At 37.6% G+C, this 23,304-nt stretch overlaps 1 protein-coding gene across 2 annotated transcripts in view; it reads left to right on the top strand.

Annotated features, from left to right (window-relative positions):
* RYR2 (ryanodine receptor 2) overlaps nt 1–23,304 on the top strand; it is a 711,493-nt gene that overhangs the window by 255,651 nt on the left and 432,538 nt on the right. The window lies entirely within an intron of this gene.

Below are 23,304 nucleotides of genomic sequence, written 5' to 3'. Positions count from 1 at the left end.
TGTCCAGCAGACCTGTGATATCTTAAAGAACTTAAAAAATATAATCCAGCCTCAAGGTGATGTGTGTCATTGAACCTCATGCTTGTGTCTGTGTTTTAAAACAGAATCTTTCTTTGAGCAATTCGTGTGTTTTCTTATATTTTCAGAGCTGTTATTGTTCCTATGGTAATTAATTGCTTTATGCATGGCTATTTGTCATTAACCTTTGTTTCATTTTCAAATGCCTCTAACCATGTGACTATGTTCTAAGCTTCTTTATGGCAAGTAAAATTTCATGGCACTCATATATTTTAAGTAATAAAATTATGGCAATATGGCTTTAATCAATTATAGTTTTGTAAACAGCTAAGAATTTTCTTCTGAAAATTGAAATTCTTATTCTGTCCCTGAATGAAGACATTTTTCTTTGAAATCTGATTTGGTAATTAAAATTTTTTTTCCATGCTATAACTTGATATGACTGATGTCTGGGCTACTTTTATTCTTAACCAGTTCATTAAAGTTTAGAATTAAGCAGAGGATGGATGGCCAAATGTTGGTTTCTTGTTTTTTGTTTGCTTATTTTTTGTACTGTAATTACTGCAGTGTATCGTTTAAATGAAACTTAAAAATTTCTCTTGCCATTATTGGTCTATGTGTTACTGTTGTGGCTCTTAATCATTGCTCTAGTTTTGATAAGTAAGAGCATTGAAAAATAACACATAGTTCTACAGAAAATGAGTGATCAGTTAGGATGTAATGTATTTGCATTAGCCTTGTAATTTTGAAAGACTTAGTTTCACAACAAAATTTAATTGGTTTGTGCATTAATTCTAAATTCATTTTAAATGTTAATAGTACACTAGTGAGTATGGAGGACAAACTTATTGATTTTTATTTGCTATTAGAATAACAGCTTATTTTACAAAGATCCAAATATATGTGGTCTAACTTTTCAAGTTAACTTTTGGTTACAAAAAGTTTGAAATTACTGTATTAAAGTATATAGTGTTTTTTAAGACTTCTCTTCTTTAATGCAAAACTTTTAGAGTAGGCTTAAATAGCAGTAAAACATTTCTCAGTTCAACTAGTTTTGTTTCTACCTGGAATAAACTCTTTCGATTTTTAAACATCACTGAGGCATGTCAGCTTTGAAATTCAAATCTGTTTTTACAAGGAAAAAATCATTTTTCTTTTACATAACCATCTAGGAAATTATGCAGTGTCATTTACTTATCTTTGTTGTAGGTACCAACTTATGGATGAAATGGTCATAAATTCAGTTTTTAAAGTGTGAAGCTAATTTTTCTAAATTTAACGTCTTTGAAAAGATGTTCTATCCCCCTAAAGTCATGGGGTTGGACTAGGCAAGCTCTAAATTTTCTGTATGTATAGGAAGTGTTGGAAATACTGTTTTAAGAGTTATGTTTTTAAGATATTTGTTAGAATTTCTGCACCCTCTCCTCAGTATTCTTATTTTGCTATATTTTATTTTGAATTGATCGCCATCTGTAGGTGTCTGTCAGTTTCTGAAGTGGCAATTTATGTGATGTGTGGAACACTATGTTTTAAAGCCCAGCATAGTTACCATAAGGTATTAATTTGAAAATGTAAGTTGAGAAAAATATGCTACAGGGAAGGGACATATTTTATTAGCTGAATGTTACTTGCAGATGAGTAACTTTTAGGAGGAAACCGCTGTCCAATAGCTCAAGGGGAGCCTATATTTTGGAGAAAGAAAGATACTCTCCTAGATCACAGAGGAGTTTCGATTATAATCTGAAATGATACTCAAAGTACTTAACAACTTTGGAACAGGTGCCAATTAGAGTGGACCTCAGCTATAATGCTAGAGGCTAAGTCCTGGAGAGATTTGGGGGTGGTCCCAGTGATTTTGGGGTGGCCTAAGGTAGCCCTGGGGTGGTCAGATTTAGGGAACAGTCGGGATTTGGTGCTGTGACTATGTACCAAGAAGGAGAGTTCTCCACCTTAACCATCTTAATCATAATAGTGCAATATGGCTAAATAGAATGTCTGATTACATGCTATAGTGGATGTTTTTGACACTTGTAGGAGTCGTCTTTTGGACTTTATAGGTATCTGTAGCCTCATTACTAGTTCTGCTTTGAATTCATTAGAGGAACCTATGGCAAATCCTTTTGTCAAGCAAATTGTCCTCTCCAACTTAATAAACTGTAGACAGTAGATTTGCTTAAAGGAAGATCCACGTTTACCAGGAGGAAGCATATCAACAGAGTAATGCTGATTTTCATGAAATCATTTTTTTTCCTTACAAATTACCAGTGTATCAAAAAGAACCTCCAGTAATACCCAATTCCCTAACTCATTCATAATCAATTTTATTTACAAAGCCTTGTCCTTTTTTTAAAAAAGTAATTGTTTCTAAATTCTTTATATAATTCAGTAAATTGCATAATACTATTTAATGTCCAAAATGTCATATGCACATAGCAATACAAACACACTAGATGATGATATGGGGGAAAAAATTCCAGTTAGAACTGTGCCTTTTCATTTTGTGGTTAACCCGTTTTGCTCATATTCTTGGGTCTCTTTGAATAAATGCATGGTTTTCATAAAGCTTCAGGAAACTAGCTAGAAATTCCCAACATCACTTGTGCCAAAACAAATCGAGAAAATTACTGATAACAAAAGGATATGTGTAAGGTGAAACAGGGAAAAATATCATTACCTAACTTATGAAGTTTTGATTCCATAGAGCTGCTTATTGTGACTATTAGTGAAGTAACTAATATGTTTGTGGCACAAAAGCATTCTGAAGGATTTTATCTAAAGGGATTTCTAAAATACCTGTTTAGTAAAATGTAGTAAGATCTAGATCATATATACATATATATACATATATATATATATGTATATATATGTATTTATCCATTGAATATCATTCAGATTTTATTCTTATTCAAAGCATATCAATATTAAAGAGGCTAAGACCCATTTATCTGAGTAGCTGCTCTTAGAGCCTTTAAAATTTTGAGGGTGGAGATGATACACGTAAAACAAGGAGGAAATAACCCCTGGAGCAGTGCCCGTCCCTTTGGGCGACTTTCTCCTGGGCTTCTGTATGTGGGCATCCTTGCTTCTGTTACACCTTCTGTCCTCCCCCTGGGTTCGTGTGGTCTATGAACTTGTTGGTCTGTGAACCCGCATCTGTCTATCTGTTCTCACTCTTCTGATTGCTTTTGCGTGCCGGTTAAATAGCACAGGGCCAATAGCAGGGCTTTGTAGAATTACAGAAATATTTTAGAATGCCAGTTCTGCTGTGTATTCGCTGTGGCTTTGGGGCAGAAAAGTCTTTATCATCAGGTTGGTTGAGGGCACATGTAGACTATTGCTGGTATAGCATATATTTAACAGGGACTTATTATTCTTTTACTTATTCTTTTTCTCATCCCTGAATGCTCCATCGGTAGGACCGTTACTAATTTCTGACTGCCTTTTCCTTGGCCCTGGCATGTTCCTCCTCTGCCGTCTTGGCTGGTCCAGTTCTCCATCCCTCTTCCTCCAACATCCCAACCCACTTCTGGCACATGGGTCTGCCAGTTTAACAATGGCATCATTATGTTAAACGATAGAGTCAAGGTTGTAGTGAATAAAGTTTAATGACTTAGGTGATCTTACGCTTTGGGCTATTTTACTATACTTTTGTTAATTCACAAACATTTTGGATGAACGCTTTCTCCACGTGGTTGTATTTCTTTTAAGGTCTAGTTTAAGGATTCCATTTTACAGGAGCACAGATATGAAGTGAGAGGGCACAGAGCGTAGTGGAAAGAGCTTTGTTTTTCTAGTCTGTGCAGTTTATTGAAAAGTCTTACTTTTTCAAATAACAATTTTAATAATTACCGTTTGTTGAAAAGGCGTTGATTTTTTTTTAATGCCATGAGTATATCAAGTGGCTTACTTGTATATTGTGTTTAGGAGAATATGTTTTAAATTTGTAATGTTGACTGGCCTTTCTGTCTTTTGGTTTAGTGGCTTCTGGAAGAATTATAAGACCCTGTCTCTTTTGAATTTGCCTTGTGTCCACTTGACTCTATTGGTTCCTTGTTGTTTGAATTTTATAGCTTGAACCAGGAGAAATTACCTAAAATTAAACCAGTATTTGCCCCTCCTGTACTGCTGTTTGGGGAGGTAGGTTGAAATTTATAAGTTAGGTGATTGTGGTTGGTATCATTGATTAATTTATATCCTATTTTCCTCATATTGTAGGTAATTTACTATAATTTAAATTACAAATAATACTTTAAATATCTATAACATTTAGAATGTAAAATATTAGGAATAAAATCATTCAGTTCTCATCATTCATTTATTTATTGTAAACTTTCTGAACATTTATAAGGTATACTTTAGAAGACTGTTTGGATAGAAAGATGAATAATAAGTGATTTTTGTCATCGTGGGTCCTCAGTCTAATGCAGGTGTAGAAAAACAATTACAGTACAGCTTGATGTGTGTTACCATGTAAGTATATACACTCATAGTGTAAGCACAATGAAGGGCTTGGGTATGTGGAACCTGTCATTCCTTTGAATTTTCTTTGGACTTTTTCTGATCATTTCTAAGACAAGTAGGAATAATACTAAAAGTGTTAATATTAAAATCATTTTAAATTTTTCTCCAAAGAAGAATTTGATCTCGTTTGGCTTTTTTTTTAGAATTCTAGTAGAAAACCATACTTGCCAGGAGGACAATGCCTAACATATCCAGAGATATTCTTAAAATGATTTTTATGTCTCAATTTACTAAAATGGTTTATTATTTTATATGCAATTCTAAGACTGTTTCATATTTCTAAATTATATACTGTTTGTAATTAAAGGTACAAGATACTACAATGATTTAATTATCCATAGAAATCTACATCAGACTCAGACATGTCCAGTTTTTAGGAGAAATGAAGTTCTAGAATGGAAAGTATTATTAATACAACTGTGTCATTCTTCTCACAAAACCTTTGTCCTGTTGAAGCATGTGCTCAGAATATCAAAAACACATCCAGAGAGCTGCTAGCTAAGTTTACTGGTAAGGGAGTCTTTTAAAAGTAGGATTTTTAAACACTGAAGCACCATAAATGCGTTTCTGGGAAGTACCTTTATCGAACAGCGAAGCACCAGTTTCAGGCACGTGATTGCATTTAAGATCATTTTGTATAAATGCAAGAGCAGCAGCTGAAGATCAGGAAGACCTGTGTGGATTTCAGAGTCGTGTGAACAGGTGGATTCTGGAACACACTCATCAAGTTCTTGGGAGTCTTAGGAAAGCTGCTTGACCTTTCTATCCCTCAGTTTCTTCATTTATAAAGAGAAATAGTAATATCTCCTTGATAGTGTTGATGTGAGAATCTGGTAACTTAAGGTAACTAACGTGCATCAGCCAGTCGCTGCACACGGAAGACACTAGAGCTGTGATCATTCTCAGGATTTTTGCCTGCCTCTGCCTGCACAAGCTCCTACCAGACCTGACTCTTCTGGAGGAAGAACTATGAACTTTGGACCAAATCTTAAAAATCAGAACAAAGAAGAGCAAACCTGCCAAGCACCTGAAGGCTCTGGAGAGTTGGACAAAGCAGTCAGATTCTGGAGAGGAGTCAGACTTGGCAAATGGGATCCATGTGGATGAGTTTCCTCATTTTAAGGCTTTTAGCCTGAAGGTGGACTAAAGTCAGTGCTATGTGGCAGCTCAGAGGCCGAGAGAATACCCACAGTCTCTCTGGAAACAGAATTTGGGGCCTTGGGAAAGTCAAGGAACAATCCTGAAAAAGAGACGTCCAGAGACGGGGAGCCCCAGATTCTGTGTATAAACTGCTTAGCCTCTTGCTGGTGCTTAACCCATGCATGAGGGGAAGATGTCAATTCAGATGCCATTGCTGAGGACAATACTGGGCTGAGATCTGTGCTGCCACCCGGTATCATGCAGTATGAGTTTCACCAAGGTAATTACCTGTTAAATCGCTCAACATTCTTCAGAGGTGTATAGCAGAATCCAGAATTGCAACATCACTAAAAGACAGGATACAATCCACAACTGGTTGACATGGGAAGAAACATGCAAATGTGATCCAATCTTAAGAGAAAAAGCAACCAAAACCAACCTTGAATTGTTCTCACTAGACAAAAGTATAAAGCAGCTATTATAACTATGTTCAATGAAATAAAAGATTCAAATACTTAACATAGAAGAATTATTCAGAGAAACAAAATGGAATTTCTAGACCTGGAAACCACAATATCTGGAAGGATCACAGAGAGAGCATGTGGTAGAATTGGGCTACAAATCCATGCCCTTTGGGCTCTGAAGTCTTTGCTTTTAAGCTCTTAACTATGGAGTGTCCATGTGATAAAAATAGTAGAGGAGTCTGAGGGGAATATTGCTATTAAAGCAGTGGGAAGAAGAGGAGAAGGATCCTTTGGAAGGCTCTGGTAAGGTATGGTCTGAGAGATGAGGAGAACCAGGAGAAAAGGGTTACAGAAGCCACATGTATTAGTTTCTATGGCTTCTGTAAAAGATTGCCATAAACCAGATGGCTTAAGAGGCCATAAATTTATTATCTTACAGTTCTTGAGGGCAGAAGTCTAAAATTAATCTCAGTGAGCTGCAATGAAGGTGTCAGCAGGACTGCATTCCTTATAGGGGCTCTGGGGAGGAGTCTGTTTTCTTGCCTTTTCTAGTTTGCATTCTTGGTTTGTGGCCCATCCTCTTACCTTCAAAACGAACTACATTCTACCATGTAACATACAGATTCTGGGAATTAGGATGTGGATGTCTTTGGGGTACCATTATTCAGCCTACTTACTACTTCTGTGATGTAGCTGGAAGATGTTGTTGACAAGATCAGATGAAAATCAGAGTAGTCTACATGAATAAGGACTGAAAAATGAACCTCCCCAAAAACAAGAGTCCAGGGCCTGATGGATTCCCCCAGGGAATTCTACCAAACATTCAAAGAAGAAATAATACCTATTCTCCTAAAGCTGTTTCAAAAAATAGAAACAGAAGGAAAACTACCAAACTCATTCTATGAGGCCAGTATTACCTTGATCCCCAAACCAGGCAAAGACCCCATCAAAAAGGAGAATGACAGACCAATTTCCCTGATGAATATGGACGCAAAATTCTCAACAATAGGTTGAGAATAACTAAGAGTATCCAACAGATCGTGATCCATCATGACCAAGTGGGATTCCTCCCTGGGATGCAAGGGTGGTTCAACATTCGCACATTGATCAGTGTGATAGATCATATCAACAAGAAAAGAGTCAAGAACCATATGATCCTCTCAACTGATGCAGAAAAAGCATTTGACAAAATACAGCATCCTTTCCTGATTAAAACCCTTCAGAGTGTAGGGATAGAGGGTACATTCCTCAATTTCATAAAAACCATCTATGAAAAGCCTACATCTATATCATTCTCAATGGGAAAAGCTGAAAGCCTTTCCCTTAAGATCAGGAATGGTACAAGGATGCCCACTCTCACCATTATTATTCAACATAGTACTAGAAGTCCTTGCAACTGCAATCAGACAAAAAAAGGGGATAAAAAGTATCCAAATTAGCAAAGAAGTCAAACTGTCTCTCTTCGTAGATGACATGATACTCTATAGAGAAAACCCAAAAGTCTCCACCCCCAAACTACTAGAACTTATAGAGCAATTCAGTAATGTGGCGGGATACAAAATCAATGCTCAGAAATCAGTTGCATTTCCATACATGAACAATGGGACTGAAGAAAGAGAAATTATGGAATCCATTCCATTAACAATTGCACCAAAAATCATATGTTATCTTGGAATTAACCAGAGACGTAAAGGATCTATATTCTAGAAACTACAGATCACTCTTGAGAGATGTTGAAGAAGACAAAAAGGTGGAAAAAACATTCCATGCTCTTGGATTGTAAGAATAAACATAGTTAAAATGTCTGTGCTACCCAGAGCAATCTACACTTTCAATGCCATCCTGATCAAAATACCAATGACATTTTTCAAAGAACTGGAACAAACAGCCCTTAAATTTGTGTGGAACCAGAAAAGGCCCCGAATTGCCAAGGAATTGTTGAAAAGGAAAAACAAGCTGGGAGGCATCACGTTGCCAGATTTCAAGCTATACTACAAAGCTGTGATCACAAAGACAGCATGGTACTGGCACAAAAACAGACACATTTATGGAACATAAGAAGTAGGAAGATCAGTAGGAGAAGAAAGGGAAGAAGGAGGGGGGGGTAAAAAGAAGAGGGAATGAACCATGAGAGACTATGGACTCTGGGAAACAAACTGAGGGCTTTAGAGGGGAGGGGGGGTGGGGGATCGGGATAGGCTGGTGATGGGTATTAAGGAGGGCACGTATTGCATGGTGCACTGGGTGTTATACACTAGTAATGAATCATGGAACTTTACATCAAAAACTTGGGATGTACTGTATAGCGACTAACATAATAAAAAATTTTTATAAAAAAAGGTCAAAAGAAGAATATTTTATAATACATTTAAAATGCATAAACTTCAAATTTCCGTGCCCATAAATAAATAAAACTTTATTGGAATGCTAAAAAACAAAACAAAACAAAACAAAAAACAGACACATAGACCAATGGAATAGAATAGAGAACCCAGAAATGGACCCTCGGCTCTTTGGGCAACTAATCTTCAATAAAGCAGGAAAAAACATCCAGTGGAAAAAAGACAGTCTCTTCAATAAATGGTGCTGGGAAAATTGGACAGCTATATGCAAAAGAATGAAACTTGACCACTCTCTCACACCATACACAAAGATAAACTCCAAATGGATGAAAGACCTCGATGTGAGGCAGGGATCCATTGAAATCCTAGAGGAGAACATAGGCTGCCACCTCTACGACATCGGCCACAGCAACCTTTTTCATGACACATCTCCAAAGGCAAGAGAAACAAAAGAAAAAATGAACTTGTGGGACTTCATCAAGATAAAAAGCTTCTGCACAGCCAAGGAAAGAGTCAAAAAAACTAAAAGGCAGCCCATGGATTGGGAGAAGATATTTGCAAATGACACTCTGGATAAAAGACTAGTATCCAAGATCTACAAAGAACTTCTCAAACTCAATACACGAGAAACAAATAATCAAATCAAAAAATGGGCAGAAATTATGAACAGACACTTTTCCAATGAAGACATACAAATGGCTAACAGACACATGAAAAAGTGTTCAAAATCATTAGTCATCAGGGAAATTCAAATCAAAACCACCTTGAAATACCACCTTACACCAGTTAGAATGGCAGAAATTGACAAGGCAGGAAACAACAAACGTTGGAGAGGATGTGGAGAAAGGAGATCCCTCTTACACTCTTGGTGGGAATGCAAGTTGGTACAGCCACTTTGGAAAACAGTATGAAGGTCCCTTAGAAAGTTAAAAATAGAGCTACCCTATGATCTAGCAATTGCGCTACTGGGTATTTACTCCAGGGATACAGACGTAGTGAAAAGAAGGGCCATATGCACCCCAATGTTCATAGCAGCATTGTCCACAATAGCTAAATCGTGGAAGGAGCCGAGATGCCCTTCAATAGATGACTGGATTAAGAAGATGTGGTCCATATATATAATGGAATATTACTCAGCCATCAGAAAGAATGATTACACAACATTTGCAGCAACATGGACGGCACTGGAGGAGATCATACTAAGTGAAATAAGTCAAGCAGAGAAAGACAATTATCATATGGTTTCACTCATTTATGGAACATAAGGAATAGCAGGGAGATTGGTAGGAGAAGGAAGGGAAGAATGAAGCGGGGTAAACAGAATGGGGAATGAACCATGAGAGACTGTGGACTCTAGGAAACAAACTGAGGGCTTCAGAGGGGAGAGGGGTGGGGGATTGGGATAGGCCAGTGATGGGTATTAAGGAGGGCACATATTGCATGGTGCACTGGGTGTTATACGCAAATAATGAATCATGGAACATTGCATCAAAAACTGGAGATGTACTTTATGGTGACTAACAACAAAATAAAAATTATTAAAGAAAATAAAGAACTGTTCAACAGATAGGTTATTTTCTTTACTACAATAAATAAAAGATTATTATGAACAAAAAAAAAGGATGAAAAGTGTACTTTCTTTTAAACCAATCAATGTTAGTATCGGTCTGTCTTATATATACACACCAATTCATAGGTACACACATATTTAAAAGACCGTGTTCTCTGAAGAGTTTGAGTTTTCAGTATTTATTGGGCATTCCAAAAGTGGATCTTATTGTTTCTTTTCTATCCTTATTTTTCTGGTGTTTTGGTATATGCCCAGTGGCACTGCAGGTTAAAGACTTATTTGTTCAAGCTCTTAGGCAGATCAGAAATTAAAAGAGTTAATGTTCTGTCCACCCCAGTTGAGGTTTATTTCCATCTTGATTTTTTTTTCCATTTGCTTTCCTTCTCATTAAACTGAATTTTGATAGTGTGCTGGGAAGACAAAGGGTTGAAGACCTTGCTTGTGATTCATGTAATATAGATTGTGTTCTGTACATTATTAAAAGTAAGTTTCTCAGACGGCTGAGCTAATGACTCACTGGAAAAAAGTGAAGTTAACTTAAACAGTTGCTGTTGTTCATCCATTTTTAAGTATTTTACTGCTCTGAATGTCCTAAGTCTCCATTAAAATACAGAACCAAATGATTAGTATTTTTAAATATCATGGCAGTAGATACCTGACTCTGAAAGATCAGAGCCAAAGACTGAATTAGGGATACTTTTTTTTTTTTAAGATTTTATTTATTTATTTGGCAGAGAGAGAGACAGCCAGCGAGAGAGGGAACAGAAGCAGGGGGAGTGGGAGAGGAAGAAGCAGGCTCCCAGCGGAGAATCCTGATGTGGGGCTCGATCCCAGAAGGCCAGGATCACACCCTGAGCCGAAGGCAGACGCTTAACGACTGCACCACCCAGGTGCCCCTGAATTAGGGATACTTTTTAATAAAAATAATACCATACTCACAATTTTTATTTTTGCTTCAGCAAGATGCCTGGCTCGAACATTGTTGGGATTAAATAAATTTTATAAATATAAATATAGATACATATACATGTCCTCATTTGTTTATTTACTTGCTTGATTAATGGTATCTCAAAGCTAAGTTTTTTGCCATTAGCTGTAGCAACATCTTTCTAGATATGTCTCCAGAGGCAAGGGCAACAGAAACAAAATAAACTGTTGGGACCACATCAAAATAAAAAGCTCCTGCATAATCATCAAACATCAAGAAAACTAAAAGGCACCCTACAGAATGGGAAAAGGTGTTTGCAGTGACATATGTGATAAAGGGTAGTATCCAAAATCTAGAAAGAACGTATTCAACTGAACACCCAAAACCCAAATAATCCCATTAAAATGGGCAGAAAACATGAACATTTCTACAAAGAAACAGATGGGCAATAGACACATGAAAAGATGCTCGCCATCACTTATCAGGGAAATGCAAATCAAAACTACACTGAGATATCACCTCACACCTACCAAATGGCTAAAATCAACAACACAGGAAACGGCAGGGGTTGGCAAAGACGTGGAGAAAAAGGAACCTCTTGCACTGTTGGTGGGAAGTCAAACTGGTGCAGCCACTGTGGAAAACACTGTGGAGCTTCCTCAAGAAGTTAAATGTAGAACTACTTTATGATCTAGCAATCACACTACTGGGTATTTACCCAAAGAATACAAAAATACTAGTTCTAAAGGGATTCATGCATCCCTATGTTTATAGCAGCATTATTTACAAAAGCCAAGATTTGGAAACAGGCCAAGTGTCCATTGATAGATGAATTGATAAAGAAGATGTTTGTGTGTTTGTGTGTGTGTGTTTGTGTGTGTGTGTGTGTGTGTATATATGTATATTGTACACATATATGTATGTATGCAATGGAATATTACTCAGCCATAAAAAAGAAATCTTGCCATTTACAATGGCAGGGATACAGCTAGAGGAAAATAAGAGGTCACGCAGATGGCCAACAGGTACATGGAAAGATGCTCAACATCCCTAGTCATTAAGGAAATACAAATCAAAATCGCAATGAGATACCGTTGCACACCCATTAGGATGTCCATCATCAAATAGACAAGAGATGACAAACACTGGCAAAGATGTGGAGAAAAGGGAGCTCTTGTGCACTGTTGATGGGATTGTAACTTGGTGTAGCCATTGTGGAAAAAAGTATGGAAAGTCCTCAAAGAAATAGAAATAGAATTACTGTATGATTCAGCCATTCTACTTCCAGGACTATATCCAAAGGAAACAAAAACAGTAAGTCAAAAAGGTATCTGCCCCCCGTGTTCACTGCACCATCGTTTACAATAGCCAAGACACAGAAACAACATTGTGTCCATTGATGGATGAATAGGTGAAAAAGGGGTGTGTGTGTGTGTGTGTGTAAGAGAATATTACTCAGCCATAAAAAAGAATGAAATCTTGCCATTTGCAGCAACATGGGTGGACCTTGAGGACATTATGTTAAGTTAAATAAGTCAGACAGAGACAAATACTGTATGAAATCACTTATATGTGGAATCTATAAAAACAAAATAAAAACAAACACATAGAAAAAGAGATCAGATTTGTGGTCACCAGAGGTGGGATGAGGGAGAATTGGAGGGGGGGTGGTCAGAACATAACAACTTCCACTTATGAGATGAGTAAGTTCGGGTGCTGTCATGGGCGACATGATGCCCATAGTTAACCCTTGCCGTGTGGTGTGTAGGACATTTGCCAAGAGAATAAATCCTAAGGGTGCTCATCACAACGAAATTTTTTCCCTTTTTTTCCTTTCTTTTTTCCTTGTATCTAGATTGAGATGATGGATGCTACCTAAACTTATGCAATAATCATTTTATAACGTGTGTAAATCAAACCATTATGCCGAACATCTTAAGCTTATATTACAGTGATGTGTATCAGTTATCTCTCAGTAAAGCTGGGGGAAAACACATTAGTACCTGCCATGCATGCGGTATAAAAGTACACTTAAGTTTCAGTTAAAATTTAAATTCCAGAACCATTTCAATCTTTTATCCTCATAATAGTAATATAGCAGAGTACTGAATGCAAATATTCGCTTCATAATCCTCCTGTCCCCTGAAGACAACCATCGCTGAAAGATTGGTTTACATCCATCTAGAGCATCATGTATAAAAATATGTTTACATAAACAGGATCATATTACAGACTGTTGTGTCCTCTTTTACAACTTAATCATGTATGGCTTAAAAAAAAAATGACATGAAATGTCCAAATGCAGATAATCCAGTTTTAATTGATCAGGGCTCCTTGGCTTAGGTTTTCTGTAGTTTTCTTCACCCTGTTCTGTTTGCTGGGTTCCTAGGCTAGTTTCCCTGTGATTACAACAGAGCTGTAGCAATTGCAGGGATGATCTCTAAATTCAACATCTTCCATAAGCTCAAAAAGGAGCTGACTTTGTGTGTTTTTCTGTTTATGAGAGTAAAGAAACCTGTCGGTAGAATTTCCCTCATGCACAGTGTTGCATGCTTATGACTTATTTATCGGAGGAAATGTGGTCAACACAACTGGCTCATGGGAGGGAGAAAAGAAAGGTACATCTACAAAATTAGGTTCTTTTTTTTTTCCAGAAGAAGAAAGACAGTTGTATGTGTAAATGAACATTGGATCATTTCTAACTTTGCTACAGTACATAGCAGACATGGAGTTAGCATCCTTATGCCTTAATTGGAACTATTTATTTCTATTTGAGATTCTCCAGGTTCTTGAGCCAAACTAGGTCTAACAAGTTAAATCCTTGTCTAGAAAAAATAGATCAAAGTCTATGCTTCCCTTGTCTCCATAACAGAAATGGAAAAGCCATGTCCCTTTTCCACCCAACTGATTCAAGCGGCATTCGTTCCACAAAAGTCTGTTGAGTTGCTGTTGTGAACTCTGGGCTGGAGCTACAGAGGTGAATAAGAATGAATCTTTGCTGTTGAGAAATGTAGTGATCTAATCGTGAAGAGGAAATTTTCTCAATGAAAGTACAGAGGAAGGAGTTTCTCATTCCTTAGCCAGCACTATTCCCCTGTGTCTAGTCATACATCACATCACAAATGGCTCATGGTGTCCTCAATAGGTAAAAACTGGGAAAAGCTTAATGGATTCGTCTGTTTATATTGCAGACAATTGGATGTTATTATTTATATTGAAACAGCAATTCCCAAATATCTACTATAACTTAACATTTTCTTTCCAGAGGCTGATTTCTATTTATCTTCCTGTTCAGGAACATTCTCGGTAAAGCACAAATACTGCTTTGGGAATGGTGTTAGAATGCAAATAAATTAAGAAATGACTAGCTTGATGTGGTTGGCCACCAGCATCTTGTCTAAAGCCTCTGTGCACAGCCTGGTACCTGTCTTTCATCTGTGAACTTGGTGCGGTGATATAAAGATGAATGTGATTATAATCTCCTGTAGGGCGTATAGCTGAAAGTATTCACTGAGCAACCATTAGTTATCTGCCACTTATGTGAATGTGAGTGTTTGTCTGTGGTTAAAATGCACATCTTCTTTTACTAGATGTTGTCTGTTTGATGGTCTCTATGCAGAAAGACTACTTTCTACTCCGACGCTAAGGATACTACATATTTCTGTGTATTTGAGTGATGCGGCTTCCAGAGACTGCAGCATCAAACTCAATAAGGAGGCTGATTTAATTCACACGTAATTTAATCACGGTGGTACAGTTATGCACTGTTTTAGATTATGAATCTTGAATGTATAGATTATTTTATTTGATTACGCTCATTCAATTTGGGCATCTTCCTCAGATTTTTTTTTTGTGTGTGTGTGTTTAAAATTAAAAAAAAATAGCTTGCATGTGGAAATCTTTGATATCAAATGAATCAGATGGTAAATTCATGTGATCAACTGTTCCCGAGTTTACTAGTGATTTGAAGAGATTCATAACATTTTGAGACAGCTGTCCCCTAATTTTTATTTGCTTAAATTTCTGCCTTATTTTCCTAAAACATTCTAGTCTTATTTGATAAAATACTTTTTTCTTTCACCAGTGATTATCAAATGATAATCACCCATTACTCCCACCCAGACATCACCCATTTTACTCCCCTCATTCCCTAACTAGTACTTCTCCTTAGCTTGCTTGAGTTTTCCCCAAAGCACTCTTACCTTTTGACATACTATGTCCTTCTATTTTTATTTTCTTTTCTATTGTTCTTCTGGACCACCTATCCCCATTAGAGTGTAAACCCCATGAAGGCCGGGCTTTCAGTCTGTTGTGATCACCTGCTCTAACACACTTAATTCCTGCTGGATTCCTGCTACTTCTCCTTTGTAACGTCCAAAGTGTCTCAGTCTGCATGAGAATTTACATGGGCATCCCTGGGCATGGTGCCTTTGTGAACCAGATGAAAGTTCTAGTACCTTTCCCCAGAAGAAAACACAGATAACATGCACAGGTACAAAATCTCTTACATAATTTTGGATGTGACGATTTAAAAGGAGGCCACAGAGCTCCTCTGAGTTGCAGACACATGGTCTCAGAAGCTGTCCTGTTTTATAAGGAACCTCACAGCTGTAAGAGAAAGACAAAGACCTGTGGGATCTGCATAACCTGAGGATTCAAGAGACCAGATGGAACATGGAAGCCAGGACTGGTGGTCCACCGAGGTTATGTTCAGCTCAGATGAGGCCAGTAGCTCTAAGACTTCATGGAGCCGTGGGCCCATTCTCTACAGGATTGGGAAGCCTCAGGGCTGCCCCTAGACCATGCACAGAGTGCAAAAAGCAGCACCCCAAGGGTGCACGGAAAGGGCTGAGTATCGTAGCGTACGGATTCTCATAGTTCTGGAGAACATAATGAAAGTGTTGCATTATCTGACATTAGAGAAGAGTGTCCTGATGAGATTAGACAGTACAGAGAGAGGAAAATGATAGCTAAGTAACAGAAGAAGCTGCAGTGAGCCAGGGAAGTTCAGCACTTCATAGGCTGGGGTTCGTTGCCTTTGTTCACCCTAAGGATGAGTAACCACAGTCCGGGGTCTGTACAGAGTAAACGGTGAGAGAGAGTCTGAAAGCCGGACAGGATGTGAGTGGGATGTGTGCATTGCAGACACTAAGTAAATGCTTTTTGGGGAGTGAAGGAATACAAATAAGGTTTCAGGGATGAAGATAAAAATGGGATTGGCTGTGCAAGTCCATGGCTTGGAAATTTTGGTTTGTTTCTAACAGTTTACAGAATGGAATTGTTAGTGTGTATAACAATTACAGGAGTAGGGAAATGAATTCTGTAATTTATTTCTTCATGAACTGTAGTTGCTGAACTTCCTCAGGGTGGATTTGAGGAGGACGCTGCACAGATATGTAAATTGGGTCGATTTGTTTGTGTTTCCCGCTAGGAGTTGTTAGTTCCTCTGAGAACGACTCGGGTATGGATTAGGGAGGACTCTCTGGACGGATCAAGCCAGTCGTTAGTCACCCTCTTACTGTTCTGTCCAGGATTGCTTTGATATGTCCACTTTCTAGGACTTTCACTGGCGTGTGATGGTTGCACACCTGTCCCCTGGGCACTCTGTTCCTAATTTAACTGTTGCTGTGTGATCTCTGTGTTTGTGAAAGAATTTAGGCTCTGCTTTTTCTTTCTGTCTCCCTTTCGTTAGTACTTTCTTCTGTCCATTCACATCCAAACTGGACTGACTCCCTGAATATGCTCCGTTTTCTGTAGATACCATTTCTTGTATTTACCACACTCATGCCTTAACGTGGAATTCTGGATCCTTCAGAGGTTCACCCCCTTGTTCTAGGCACGTGCTCCAAGTGTCCTCTTCCTTGAACCCTTTTGTAAAGTTCCCGGCCAGCAGTACTGTTTCCACTCACAGAGCCCCCATCACTGGGTTTTTACATTCGCTTACACTTCTCTCATATTATGTAACAATTATTTGGTATAGACTATATCCACTTTTTTATATTAAAAAATATATATTTTTTACGTCTGAAAAAGTTTTTATTTCACTTATTTTTTATAGAGCAGCTTTGGGTTTACAGAAAATTGTTGCGAACGTTTTCATACTCCCTGCGCCCAGTTCCCCTGTAATTACGGTCTTGCATTTGTGTGGTGCGTCTGTTACGACTCGGCGAGCCACCGTTGGTGTGTCCTGGTCACAGAAAGGCCCGTCGTTTACACTGGGATTTGCTCTTTGTGCTGAACGTTCTAGGAGTTTTGACAAAGGTTTAATGTCATGTATCCACTGTGATTATGTCATACAGAATGGTTTCACTGCCCTAAAAATCCCCTGTGCTTCCCCCGTTTCTCCCCACTCCCCCACCCACTGAAAACCACTGATCTGTTACTGTTTCCATCATTGTGCCTTTTCCCTAATTTCATGTAGTTGGAATCATACAGTACATAGTCTTTTCATACTGGTTTCTTTCACACAGCAATGTGCATTTGATATCCCTCCATGTCTTCTCCTAGCTTGATAGCTTATTTCTTTTTATTGCTGAATAGTATTCCATTGTATGGAGGCCCCACAGTCTACCCATTCACCTGTTGAAGAACGTCTTGGTTGCTTCCGAGTTTTGGCAATTATGAATAAAATTGCTGTAAACTCACGTGCAGGTTTTCATGCAGACATAAGCTTTAAATTCCTTCAGGTGAATATTAAGGAATGTGATTGCTGGATCACAATGTTAACAGTAGGTTTATTTTTGTAAGAGACTTTCTTCCAAAGTGGCTGCACCGTGTTGCATTTCTACTAACAATGAATGAGCGTTCCTGTTGCTCCACATGTCCTCAGCATTTGATGCTGTCAATCTTTGGATTTTAGCCGTTCTTACGGTGGATGTGTAGTGGTATCTCATTGTGACTTTAATGTGCAATTCCCTGATAGCATACTATGTTGAGCATGTTTTCGTGTGCTTATTTGCCATCTGATGTCTTCTTTGGTGAGGTGCCTATGAGATCTTTTGCCAAATTTTTAATTGGGCTCTTTATATTTCTATTGTTGTGTTTGAAGAGTTCTTTGTCTATTCTGGATGCCAGTCCTTTATCATATGTGTATTTTGCAAAGATTTTCTCCCATGTATGGTTTGCCTTTCCATTTGGCTAACAGTATCTTTAACAGAGCAGAAGATTTAATTTTAACAAAGCCCAATTTCTCAATTTTTTTTTTTCTCATGGATCATGCTTTTGTGGTGTTATCTAAAAAGTCAAGCAAAACCCAAGGTCATGAAGATTTTTGCCTGTGATTCTCTTCTAGGGGTTTTATTGTTTTATGTGTTACATTTCAGTATGTGATCCATTTTTAATTAATTTTTGCAAAGGGTTTTAAGGTCTGTATCTAGATTCTGTGCTGTTGGGGTTTTTTGTTTGTTTTTGCACAAGAATGTCCAGTTGTTCTGGCATTATTTGGTAAAAAGACCACCCTTTTTTCATTGAATTACCTTTGATCCTTGGCCAAAGATCAAGTGACTGTATTTATGTGGGTCTGTTTCTGGGCTTTCTCTTCTGTTCTAGTGATTTATTTGTTCTTTTGCCAGTCTCATACTGTCTTGATGACCATAGGTTTAGAGTATGTCTTGATGTTCTTAATTTTTCTCCTTCAGGGTTGTGTTGGTTATTCTGGGTGTTTTTGCATTCCCACATAAGCTTAGAATCAGTTTGTCAGTATCCATAACTTGCTGGGGTTTTCATTGGAATTGTTTTGTTAGAATCAGTGTATCCTTTGCATCCCTCACCTTTTTTTTTTTTAAGATTTTATTTATTTGACAGAGAGAAAGAGAGCGAGCGAGCATGATCGGGGGAGGGGCACGGGGAGAAGCAGGCTCTGCACTGAGCATGGAGCCCAATGTGGGACTTCATCCCAGGACTCTGGGATCCCAGGACTCTGAGCTAAAGGCAGATGCTTAACCAACTGAGCTACCCAGGCGTCCTGCATCCCTTTCTTTTTTATAGTAAATGAATCTGGAATTTATTAGTTTATTATTATATGGAGTTTATTATTACTCATAGATTCATTTAGAGTTCATTTAAGGTTAGTATTTCAGTTAATTTCCCCCCCCAATAGCTAAGCAAAAGTTCCATCCTTGTTCATGACTGATGATTCCCTTTCTTATTGATTGTGATGCTTTTCTAGTCATACATTAAATTCATACATTCCCAAATATGTTACTCTAAATTAAATATTCTGTCATTCATGTCTGTCCATTATTATGTCCAGACAGCCTGATTTGATCGCTGTATTTTGGAAATGTTTTAATAGGGTAAGTTCCACCTCATTACCTTTTTCCCCTCACAGATTGTTCATACTTTTTTTGATGATTTATTTTCCCAAATGAGTTTACTTGTGTTACTTAATTGAATGTGGTAATTCTCGTGAGAATCTATCTGGAAGAGAGCTACTATATTATTTGTTAGCACCTGTTTGGATTGGTTGACATTAAAGTGTACGCACTGAGCCATTTTGACATATTCTGTACTTAAAGAGAAAGTAGGTGTTCCTGAGGATTTGGACAAATTCAGAAAGCGTTTGAAGCAGGATCACAGGAACTGTTCCTTTTCTAAAATTGGAATAATTTAGGAAGCGATAGCTCTTAGTCCTCTATGACTTTGTTCAACTTTTAGAAGGAAAACAATCACTTTTGAGTGGATTTTCTAAACTCTTTCCTGCAGTTAAGGTAAATGTGGTAGTGTGGGAGATTGCCAAGTTTACTGTATTGTGTTAAAGCTGCTTCATTGTTTCACAAACTCCCCAACATGTGAAGGCTTCTGCCTGATTAATAAAAAAAAAAATCAGAATAAAGCCAAGAAATTGGACTAAAGTGTAATTCAGTGAATTTTACTGGACTGCATTTTTGTGATTTCATTTGCTTAATTAAGTTTATGAGCTTTATTTTTTTTTCCTTCCAGTGATGGCAGAAAGGACTTTGGGGTCTGATGTGGTTTGAAATACAAACCACATTCAGTATTGGAGACATGCTTTTTTTAAAAATTATAATTTCCTCAGCATTAGCGCTACATCTGCTCTTTCTAATTTAATACTTTGTATTGTCCATTTTAATAGTACTTGGCTCCCTCCTGAGAGCATTTAGGTAAATACCCCAGTTTGAGATCCAGTGAATCTCCAATTCTGTTATTCGTAAATATAAATGAAAATTAAAAAGAAAACAGAAATAAAAAAAATACTTGCTAATTGTTAAAACTGATAGTTACAGGGGAGAAAGTGAGTATAAAAATACCCAGCACAGTATCATGGCAGTAGGTTCTTAATAAGTATTAGTTTCTTTTCCCTTCCTGCTGCCAAGGGATAAACTCACTGCTTATTGAGATGTAATTGACCTATCTACATGCCAGTATTTTAATAAAAGTGTGTAATGTGGATTTATTTTAATTCCTTATTAATTGGCAGTTGGGTAACTAATTCAACAAATAACTAGGCACCAAGGGATCTATGTTTTGTTTTGGGGAGGCAGGAGAAAGGAAATGTGTAAGCCAAAGCAAAGTAGTGTTCTTTTTAAATTTAAATCCAATTAGGCAACATATAGTACATCATTAGTTTCAGATGTAGAGTTCAGTAATTCATCAGTTGTGTATAACACCCAGTGCTCATTACATCACGTGCCCTCCTTGATGTCCATCACCCAGTTACCCCATCCCACATCCCACGTCCCCTCCAGCAACCCTCAGTTTGTTTCCTAGAGTGAAGAGTCTCTTATGGTTTGTCTCCCTCTCTGATTTCTTCCCATTCAGTTTTCCCTCCCTTCCTCTGTGGTCCTCCACACTACTTCTTAAATTCCACATATGAGTGAAACCACATGATAATTGTCTTTCTCTGTTGGACTTATTTCACTTAACATAATACCCTCTAGGTCCATCCACGTCATTGCAAATGGCAAGATTTCATTTTTTTGATGGCTGAGTAGTATTCCATTATGTGTGTGTGTGTGTGTGTGTGTGTGTGTGTGTGTGTATGTGTACACATATACACATATATACATACATACATACATACCACATCTTCTTTATCCATTCGTCTGTTGAAGGGCATCTCAGCTCCTTCCACAGTTTGGCTGTTGTTGACAATGCTGCTATGAACATTGGGGTGCACGTGCCCCTTCTTTTACTACATCTGTATCTTTGGGGTAAATACCCAGTAGTGTAATTGCTGGGTCATAGGATAGCTCTATTTTTAACTTCTTGAGGAACCTCTACACTGTTCTCCAGAGTGGCTGCACCAGCTTGCATTCCCACCAACAGTGTAAGAAGGTTCCCCTTTTTCCACGTCCTCGGCAACATCTGTCATTTCCTGACTTGTCAATTTTAGCCATTGTGGCTGGTGTGAGGGGTATCTCATCACGGTTTTGGTTTGTATTTCCCTGATGCCGAGTGATGCAAAACCAAGTAGTTGATTTTGGATTTTTACTGTTTGGGTCAGACTGGTTTGAAAAATGGGGGGAAAATTTCAGTAGTTCCATTTCCAAGTTGCAGCAAAGGGTAAGTAAATTGTGATATGTTCATACAATAGAATGTTATAAAGCTGGGAAAATGAATTAATTACTACCACATGTGACAATGTGATGAATTTTATAAACCTACTGTCAGCGAAAGGAGCCAGATAAAAAGAACATAACATAGTCTTTATTTTCAAAATAAGAAAAGGCAAAACTAATTAATAGTGATAGAATAATGGTTACCTTTAGGGAGGATGTGAAGTTAACCTCTAGGTCATAGTAGTGTCCTATAATTAGATCTGGGTGCTGAGTACATGGGTTTGTTTACTCAGTAAAATTTCAGCAAACTATATACTCATGACTTAGATATTTTTCCGAACTCATTATATTCACTAAAAACATGGCCTCTCCAAATCATAATTTACTTTAAAAAATCTAGATGACTTCATCATATTTTGAATCCAGGAACACAGTGTGCAAATTTTCATGTCCCCGCCCCCTCCCTTGCAGTCTTAATAATAAACAGCCTGTGTGGTGGAGAATTATTCATAGGGTAGAACATTTTTTTTCTTTTCACTTTTCTGTAATTTATTACTTAAAAAAAATTTAACAGCACGGTAGTAGATTGTAGGCTTGCATTAAATATTTTAATTACTTTTTTGTGTTATGCCTTGATATTAAAAACTGTATATTCATGAGGAATGCTTTATTGTTGCAGTGTAATTATTTAGAAATATATCTATGCAGAAAACCAAACCTGCCTTGAACAACTGAAACTAAATAACATCTTTGATGTTACAAGAATTTGGGGCACCTTGCTGGCTCAGTCCCTAGAGCAGCTGGCTCTTGATCCAGGGTCGTGAGTTCGAGGTCCAGATGGGGCACGGAGCCTACTTAAAAAAATCTCTAGGTACATTTTACTTTTTCTTGTCTTGATGTGAACACATTGTATTGGGTGGCACTTACCAGAAGAAATTGGCTGTAGAGCAATTTCAAATTAAATGAGGAATAAAGTTTTGAAACGAAAGAGACTTGTGGCTCAGTGGGTTGGGCATCTGCCTTCAGCTCAGGTCATGATCCCAGTGTCCTGGGATCGAGTGTGGCATCAGGCTCCCTGCTTGGTGAAGAGACTGCTTCTCCTTTTCCCTGTGCCCCTCCCCCCTGCTCGTGTGCACTGTCTTTCTGTCTCTGTCTCTCTCTCTCAAATAAACAAAAATCTTAAAAAAAAAAAAAAGAGGGAAAAAAGATGATGTAACTTGCATATGGTGTACCTGGTAGTGGCATGGGAGTATGGGGCTTTGAAGTCAGAGACCCAATTTCAGGTCAAGTTCCATTATTTAGTAGCTAAGTAACATTTTTTTTCATTGTGTTTGTAACTCGTTTATATGTCCTTTGTTTCTTGTTATTGTAAATGCAGACAGTAAGATTACATGTAAGGCATTTAGTTCAAAGTGTGGCATGTAGTAACTACTTAATGGGTGGCTTATAGATTTAATAACAATAAAATACTTCACCTTACACAGTAAAATGAGTTAGGCAATTTGGAAGAATCTGCCAATTTTTTTTAAGGTTACGGACTAGTTCATGTTAATATGTCCTAAATGTATTAATTAAAATATGAATATAAAAATAGAGATGCCATATGAATATTCCATCTTTCATATAATGATATAATTTAGAATTAATTACTTTTGTATTATATATATATTTTTTAAAGATTTTATTTATTTATTTGACAGAGATAGAGACAGCCAGCGAGAGAGGGAACACAAGCAGGGGGAGCGGGAGAGGAAGAAACAGGCTCATAACTGAAGAGCCTGATGTGGGGCTCGATCCCATA

The sequence above is a fragment of the Ursus arctos genome, unplaced genomic scaffold (assembly GCF_023065955.2).
Source record: "Ursus arctos isolate Adak ecotype North America unplaced genomic scaffold, UrsArc2.0 scaffold_7, whole genome shotgun sequence".
NCBI lineage: Eukaryota > Metazoa > Chordata > Mammalia > Carnivora > Ursidae > Ursus > Ursus arctos.
The sequence above is the reverse complement of the archived record's forward strand: the minus strand, read 5'-3'. Positions and strand labels throughout refer to the sequence as shown.